The sequence below is a fragment of the Oncorhynchus keta genome, unplaced genomic scaffold (assembly GCF_023373465.1).
Source record: "Oncorhynchus keta strain PuntledgeMale-10-30-2019 unplaced genomic scaffold, Oket_V2 Un_scaffold_1436_pilon_pilon, whole genome shotgun sequence".
Classification (NCBI taxonomy): domain Eukaryota; kingdom Metazoa; phylum Chordata; class Actinopteri; order Salmoniformes; family Salmonidae; genus Oncorhynchus; species Oncorhynchus keta.
In genome coordinates this window covers 171,678-180,000 of record NW_026290786.1, presented here as the reverse complement: position 1 = coordinate 180,000, position 8,323 = coordinate 171,678, and the positions used below count along the sequence as shown (strand labels likewise).

General features: G+C 44.0%; 4 long non-coding RNA genes across 24 annotated transcripts in view; 3 read left to right on the top strand and 1 right to left on the bottom strand.

The window, feature by feature from the left end:
* LOC127927469 (uncharacterized) overlaps positions 1-3,248 on the top strand; it is a 5,374-nt gene extending 2,126 nt beyond the window's left edge. Inside the window, exon 2 of the long non-coding RNA XR_008127665.1 lies at positions 2,455-3,248. This is a non-coding gene — a long non-coding RNA (uncharacterized LOC127927469). The remainder of the gene's footprint in view (positions 1-2,454) is intronic.
* On the top strand, positions 542-2,091 carry LOC127927471 (uncharacterized). 2 transcript variants are annotated; one of them, XR_008127670.1, is made up of 3 exons: positions 542-786; positions 1,473-1,530; positions 1,734-2,091. It is a non-coding gene; the product is annotated as an uncharacterized LOC127927471 (long non-coding RNA). The 2 variants fall into 2 exon arrangements; XR_008127669.1 differs by lacking the exon at positions 542-786 and adding an exon at positions 797-932.
* Positions 3,249-3,443: 195 nt separating the features above from the next.
* LOC127927468 (uncharacterized) lies at positions 3,444-4,897 on the top strand. 18 transcript variants are annotated; one of them, XR_008127659.1, is made up of 3 exons: positions 3,455-4,011; positions 4,076-4,107; positions 4,236-4,897. It is a non-coding gene; the product is annotated as an uncharacterized LOC127927468 (long non-coding RNA). The 18 variants fall into 18 exon arrangements; XR_008127657.1 differs by having other exon boundaries at positions 4,204-4,897; XR_008127661.1 differs by having other exon boundaries at positions 3,455-4,043.
* Positions 4,696-7,116, bottom strand: LOC127927470 (uncharacterized). 3 transcript variants are annotated; one of them, XR_008127668.1, is made up of 4 exons: positions 6,858-7,116; positions 6,554-6,569; positions 6,141-6,284; positions 4,696-5,308 (listed from the first exon to the last, which is right to left on the bottom strand). It is a non-coding gene; the product is annotated as an uncharacterized LOC127927470 (long non-coding RNA). The 3 variants fall into 3 exon arrangements; XR_008127667.1 differs by having other exon boundaries at positions 6,554-7,108; XR_008127666.1 differs by having other exon boundaries at positions 6,411-7,106.
* Between the last annotated feature and the right edge of the window lie 1,207 nt (positions 7,117-8,323).

Below are 8,323 nucleotides of genomic sequence, written 5' to 3'. Positions count from 1 at the left end.
CTAGACAGGACACTAGTCTATATCTTGTAGTGAGACAGCTTGATGTACCAGGACACCCCTAGACAGGACACTAGTCTATATCCTGTAGTGAGACAGCTTGATGTACCAGGACACCCCTGGACAGGACACTAGTCTATATCCTGTAGTGAGACAGCTTGATGTACCAGGACACCCCCTGGACAGGACACTAGTCTATATCCTGTAGTGAGACAGCTTGATGTACCAGGACACCCCTAGACAGGACACTAGTCTATATCTTGTAGTGAGACAGCTTGATGTACCAGGACACCCCTAGACAGGACACTAGTCTATATCCTGTAGTGAGACAGCTTGATGTACCAGGACACCCCTGGACAGGACACTAGTCTATATCCTGTAGTGAGACAGCTTGATGTACCAGGACACCCCTGGACAGGACACTAGTCTATATCCTGTAGTGAGACAGCTTGATGTACCAGGACACCCCTAGACAGGACACTAGTCTATATCCTGTAGTGAGACAGCTTGATGTACCAGGACACCCCTAGACAGGACACTAGTCTATATCCTGTAGTGAGACAGCTTGATGTACCAGGACACCCCCTGGACAGGACACTAGTCTATCTCCTGTTTCTGTAGTGAGACAGCTTGATGTACCAGGACACCCCCTGGACAGGACACTAAGTCCTGTGGAAATACTATGAATGGTGTATGCTTGGGTTGAGTTGATTCACTTGGGAGAATCAAGGTTGAGTTGATTCACTTGGGAGAATCAAGGTTGAGTTGATTCACTTTGGGAGAATCAAGGTTGAGTTGATTCACTTGGGAGAATCAAGGTTGAGTTGATTCACTTGGGAGAATCAAGGTTGAGTTGATTCACTTGGGAGAATCAAGGTTGAGTTGATTCACTTGGGAGAATCAAGGTTGAGTTGATTCACTTTGGGAGAATCAAGGTTGAGTTGATTCACTTGGGAGAATCAAGGTTGAGTTGATTCACTTGGGAGAATCAAGGTTGAGTTGATTCACTTGGGAGAATCAAGGTTGAGTTGATTCACTTGGGAGAATCAAGGTTGAGTTGATTCACTTGGGAGAATCAAGGTTGAGTTGATTCACTTGGGAGAATCAAGGTTGAGTTGATTCACTCGGGAGAATCAAGGTTGAGTTGATTCACTCGGGAGAATCAAGGTTGAGTTGATTCACTTGGGAGAATCAAGGTTGAGTTGATTCACTTGGGAGAATCAAGGTTGAGTTGATTCACGGTTGAGTTGATTCACTTTGGGAGAATCAAGGTTGAGTTGATTCACTCGGGAGAATCAAGGTTGAGTTGATTCACTTGGGAGAATCAAGGTTGAGTTGATTCACTCGGGAGAATCAAGGTTGAGTTGATTCACTCGGGAGAATCAAGGTTGAGTTGATTCACTTGGGAGAATCAAGGTTGAGTTGATTCACTTTGGGAGAATCAAGGTTGAGTTGATTCACTTGGGAGAATCAAGGTTGAGTTGATTCACTCGGGAGAATCAAGGTTGAGTTGATTCACTCGGGAGAATCAAGGTTGAGTTGATTCACTCGGGAGAATCAAGGTTGAGTTGATTCACTCGGGAGAATCAAGGTTGAGTTGATTCACTCGGGAGAATCAAGGTTGAGTTGATTCACTCGGGAGAATCAAGGTTGAGTTGATTCACTCGGGAGAATCAAGGTTGAGTTGATTCACTTGGGAGAATCAAGGTTGAGTTGATTCACTCGGGAGAATCAAGGTTGAGTTGATTCACTTGGGAGAATCAAGGTTGAGTTGATTCACTTGGGAGAATCAAGGTTGAGTTGATTCACTTGGGAGAATCAAGGTTGAGTTGATTCACTTGGGAGAATCAAGGTTGAGTTGATTCACTTGGGAGAATCAAGGTTGAGTTGATTCACTCGGGAGAATCAAGGTTGAGTTGATTCACTTGGGAGAATCAAGGTTGAGTTGATTCACTTGGGAGAATCAAGGTTGAGTTGATTCACTTGGGAGAATCAAGGTTGAGTTGATTCACTTGGGAGAATCAAGGTTGAGTTGATTCACTCGGGAGAATCAAGGTTGAGTTGATTCACTTGGGAGAATCAAGGTTGAGTTGATTCACTTGGGAGAATCAAGGTCGAGTTGATTCACTCGGGAGAATCAAGGTTGAGTTGATTCACTTGGGAGAATCAAGGTTGAGTTGATTCACTCGGGAGAATCAAGGTTGAGTTGATTCACTTGGGAGAATCAAGGTCGAGTTGATTCACTCGGGAGAATCAAGGTCGAGTTGATTCACTCGGGAGAATCAAGGTTGAGTTGATTCACTTGGGAGAATCAAGGTCGAGTTGATTCACTCGGGAGAATCAAGGTCGAGTTGATTCACTTTGGGAGAATCAAGGTTGAGTTGATTCACGGTTGAGTTGATTCACTTGGGAGAATCAAGGTTGAGTTGATTCACTCGTTGTTCTTATTGATCGTAGATGGTGAACGCTCCTTCAACCAGCAGAAACAAACCCACCTCTTCTGCCACCAAATCAGACGGCATCTCAGACGAAGACATCGAACGACAGCTCAAAGCCTTGGGAGTGGACTAACACACACACACACACCCTGTGCCTGGACACACACACACACACACACACACCCTGTGCCTGGACTAACACACACACACACACCCTGTGCCTGGACTAACACACACACACACACCCTGTGCCTGGACACACACCCTGTGCCTGGACACACACACACACCCTGTGCCTGGACACACACACACACACGACTCCCCCTGCTCAGTTTCTGACATGCCTTTTCTGGGATATAGTGACACTATTCTATTTATATATATATATATATATATAGTCTATATGACTATAGATGGCACTTGATGTAGTTGTAGAGGTCCTGCTGTGTATTGGGTCTACGCAGTGGGCCACACAAGGAGAGAGAGTTTTGAATAACAGGGCCACCACGTTCAGTAGCCTAACGCTGCAGAACGTTGCTGATACAATAAAATGTAACGAATAAGAGTCTCATTCTACACGTCAGAGAGGCGTGTTTTCGTTCTGTATAGCACATTCCTATCTGAACGTTGCAAAACGTTTTCGTCCTACTGAACGCGCCCCAACAGGTTTTCCACCTGTGTGGAGTTCTAGAACAGGAAGTAAAGGAGAATGCTGCTTTAGTTCCAGGTCAGTGCTCCAAAAGGTCACGGGATTTATCCAGATTTAAAGTTAATAACAGCCTATCAATTAAAAAAAGAAACGGGAAAGTTGAATTGCGTCTAACTGATGATTATACTCATTGTCAGTCATATCTTTTCATTTTGAATGCATGAACCTTTCACCCCCCCACTTAGCCCCACCTCTCCCTGTCCCCCCCACTTAGCCCCAACTCTCCCTGTCCCCCCCCCCTTAGCCCCACCTCTCCCTGCCCCCCACTTAGCCCCACCTCTCCCTGCCCCCCCCCCTGTCCCCCACTTAGCCCCACCTCTCCCTGTCCCCCACCACTTAGCCCCACCTCTCCTTGTCGACCCCCCCATTTAGCCCCACCTCTCCTGGTCTTACTTCCCAATCAGTCCTTTCCAGAACAGGTCCGTACAACAGCGGGACTGCAAGGTGTGTGTGTGTGTGTGTGTGTGTGTGTGTGTGTGGGATCTCAAGGGCGAGTTTTACACAGGTGTGTGAGACACTACTGCGTCTTCGTCTAGCGAGGCCGTCCTTCCAAATGTCACGGAAACCTGGGCTTCTGAGGCCGACTGGATCTCAATGTTATTACATGTCTGTCGGTAATGACGCCACTGTCTGAACCAGTAGGGGACTTTAACAGGGCTCGTACTCACAAAGCCTCTCAGTGGTCGTGCTGATCTAGGATCAGGTCCCCTCTTATTCATTATGATCTAGGATCAGGGCCCCTCTTATTCATTATGATCTAGGATCAGGTCCCTCCCCTCTTATTCATTATGATCTAGGATCAGGTCCCCTCTTATTCATTATGATCTAGGATCAGGTCCCCTCTTATTCATTATGATCTAGGATCAGGTCACCTCTTATTCATTATGATCTAGGATCAGGTCACCTCTTATTCATTATGATCTAGGATCAGGTCCCCTCTTATTCATTATGATCTAGGATCAGGTACCCTCTTATTCATTATGATCTAGGATCAGTTCCCCTCTTATTCGTTATGATCTAGGATCAGGTACCCTCTTATTCGTTATGATCTAGGATCAGGTCCCCTCTTATTCGTTATGATCTAGGATCAGGTCCCCTCTTATTCATTATGATCTAGGATCAGGTACCCTCTTATTCATTATGATCTAGGATCAGGTACCCTCTTATTCATTATGATCTAGGATCAGGTACCCTCTTATTCATTATGATCTAGGATCAGGTCCCCTCTTATTCATTATGATCTAGGATCAGGTACCCTCTTATTCATTATGATCTAGGATCAGGTACCCTCTTATTCATTATGATCTAGGATCAGGTACCCTCTTATTCATTATGATCTAGGATCAGGTACCCTCTTATTCATTATGATTTAGGATCAGGTCCCCTCTTATTCATTATGATTTAGGATCAGGTCCCCTCTTACTCATTATGATCAGTAGTAGTGCTGATCTAGGATCAGGTCCCCTCTTATTCGTGCTGATCTAGGATCAGGTCCCCTCTTATTCGTGCTGATCTAGGATCAGGTCCCTCTTATCCATTATAACCTAAAGCTGATGCTAGATCAGCACACCTGTTCTGAGATGCTTTGTGAACACGGCCCTGATATCTTAGAGCTGTGATGTGGTGGCCAACTCTTGTCCTGGGGAGCTACGCTCCTGCAGGGATTTGTTCCGGCCCAACAGTCATCTTTGTTTTTCTGCTATCCTCTCGTTTTGAGAAAGTGTAAATAAATAAATACCTTTATTTCATCAGATTTACAAGGAACTTCATTAGATCTTCAGTCTGAAACAGAAAGCTGTCAGTGGACCCTGGTCTAAAGTAGTGCACTATATAGGGAATAGGGTTCTATAGGACTCTGGTCTAAAGTAGTGCACTATATAGGGAATAGGACCCTGGTCTAATGCTGCACCCAGCTCTTTAAGCCTTGGTGTTCCAGAGGATTATAGAAGTCAATGATGACACTGAGCTGTCCAGCTGAGAGACAGACTCAGCACCCCGGCAAATCGGGAACAGAATCCCAGCTGCCGTGGCAACCTGGGCCTCGGTTCCGGAACCCTCGCGCCGAGCAGCTGTTGCACTTTCCCCATCCCGGCGATGCTGGAGACCAAGATGGAGATGATGGTTCTGCAGGTCTCTGGGGAGAGTCAACATGGAGTCCGTACACCTTGACCAGGAAGAGAAGAGGAAGTCATGCTGATACCTCAACTGTTAATATGAACCATCACTTTGTGTATGTAGGTTAAAATGTCTACTCACCATAATATAATAATATAATAATAATAATTAATATATGCCATTTAGCGGACGCTTTTATCCAAAGCGACTTACAGTCATGTGTGCATACATTCTACGTATGGGTGGTCCCGGGAATCGAACCCACTACCCTGGCGTTACAAGCGCCATGCTCTACCAACTGTGCCACAGAAGGACCATCTTTAAAAAGTGAATGAAACACCAGTCAGAGAAATAGTCTTTAGAAAATGTGCTTGTTCCTGAAAATACAACATCTTTGCATTAACTAGTGATGCCTCCACTTATGTCACTTGTTGTATTCAAAATGGCCACGTATTCCCCAAAGTATCTGGTCTAAAAAAAAGAATAGTGCACTATATAGGGAATACGGAGAAAGAATAGTGCACTATATAGGGAATATGGAGAAAGAATAGTGCACTACATAGGGAATACGGAGAAAGAGTAGTGCACTATATAGGGAATACGGAGAAAGAATAGTGCACTATATAGGGAATACGGAGAAAGAATAGTGCACTATATAGGGAATACGGAGAAAGAGTAGTGCACTATATAGGGAATACGGAGAAAGAATAGTGCACTATATAGGGAATAAGGAGAAAGAATAGTGCACTGTATAGGGAATACGGAGAAAGAATAGTGCACTATATAGGGAATACGGAGAAAGAATAGTGCACTATATAGGGAATACGGAGAAAGAGTAGTGCACTACATAGGGAATACGGAGAAATCTTTGGCCCTCTGACCTTGCATCTGTCCAGTACTCTGCACGTCACAGTATCATCCACAGCCTCTCCCAGAAGATCTGAGCCGTCACTATGTTGTTGCTGATAAAGACTGGGACTCTCCACAGCAGCAGGACAAGATGATTACCAACCAGCCCACGACCCCTGAGATGAACGTGAATTCATCCCCTCATGGGGAACTGAGTCTGTCATCCTTACAGACATAGTATATTCACAACAGTTAAAAATATATATATATATATATATATTGATTGGTCAGGTAAAACGTACAGTATAGTCTGCACAGTGGCCGTTACGGTGCTGGGTGATGTCATGTGGTGTAGGACCACCTGTTGACATGGTGGTCAACAAGAGTCCTGAACTACCAAACAGGATCAATAAGGACATGATGCAATGAGACAGCGATCAATGACCTTTTGAGGAATCGGTCTGAAAAAAAAAAGGACCCTCTTACTCAAAGGGTGTAGGCCTAGTATGAACCACACGGGGTAGCATCTCAAAATGGTCTAGTCGGCATCCGCTACGTTTAAAACACATGCCAATTCCAGGTTACATATACTGCCTTTACATAGTAGGTTTTAAAATGGCAGAGAAATAAGGGGTAAAGGTAGATAAAAATTAACTTGCATTAACCAAATTGTTTGACAAACTCAAAGGATGAGGAAGGTTTTTTTTCCAAAGCATTCCATAAATGAAACAGTTATAAACATTGGTCACCTGCTGCTCAACTGTGACCTAGTCCTCCTTGGACTCAACAGCCAGAACTGATTCATTTTAACGAGACAGTAGGGGATGGATTTATAAAGGTAGACGCGCTGGTGTCACCTGTTAATTAATAAATGAGCACAAATCCAATATCATCTCATGTCAACCAATCAACGGAATGGAAAGATAAAACGTGTTTTCGATCATGCCGCCGTTCTGAAATGAGAGAGACACAGACAGATAAAAATCACTAATTTGACTCGTTCAATATTAGGTTGGTGACAACGTTCAAAGAAACGTTAATCAAACACGTTGCAACACTGTTCCAATGTCACCCATAATATATAAACACTCAAGATACCTTTCAATGTAGGGGCGTTTTAAAAAAAAATTTTTTAGATGATGTGCAGTATCCTCCAATCACAAGACGTCTTTTTCCGCCGTCGGGCAAGACAGACGTGAGTTTCATCCAATCAAATCTCTCGACCGAGATACGCTCGGACGCGTCGCGTTTTAGCCGCTTGTAGCTACGCGCTAGGCGAGACAAGCAGTATGGCGGAAGAAGAGAGTGAATTTCAGTTAGAAGGTTTTAAACAAGAATTGAAGAGTTTATTTGTCAGCAGGTCAAGTGAAGAATACGGACTTCAAAGCAAGTTATATTGTGTACGGTTCTGTAAGGTAAAGCAATGTATTGGAATTACACCTGGGGGAGAGAGAGGAAAAGACTTGTTTTCCCCAGTACAGACTAGCTAACGGTAGCTAGCTAGCTAGCCAGAGCTCCTTTCTCTAATCTATGCTAAGGCTAACTAGCCAACCAACCTAATTCCCCCTCAAACAGACGGATAACAACCCGTAAATGGCTAGCTAGCAACCAATAAACCAACCTGTTTCCCCCCCCCCTGTAATGTCACATATGTTATATCCTAATTCACCCCTTTTCAAAATGCATGATAGTAGCTAACTAGCTAGCTACGGGGAAAATGCATTGTGAAGTCGTTTTCGGGTTGCTTGCTTGTTAGCCAAGTTATCTTGAGTTCCCACTTTAGCTAGTTTAGTTTAGCTGCTAGTTTACCAACAGTAGATTGGGGGACGTGTTTAATAAGGCCTCTAGTGGAATTAAATGTCTGCACTTTCAGTTTTGAAGTTGCTTTTTACAGTTTGTCAGATTGAAGCGTTAACGTTACATATACTTTTAGCTAACTACAGTGTCTAGTTAGGTAATAATGTAGCTAGTAGCTACAGTGTCTAGTTAGGTAATAATGTAGCTAGTAGCTACAGTGTCTAGTTAGTCTGACTATGGCCTAGTTAGGTAATAATGTAGCTAGTAGCTACAGTGTCTAGTTAGTCTGACTGGCCTAGTTAGGTAATAATGTAGCTAGTAGCTACAGTGTCTAGTTAGGTAATAATGTAGCTAGCTACAGTGTCTAGTTAGTCTGACTGGCCTAGTTAGGTAATAATGTAGCTCGCTACAGTGTCTA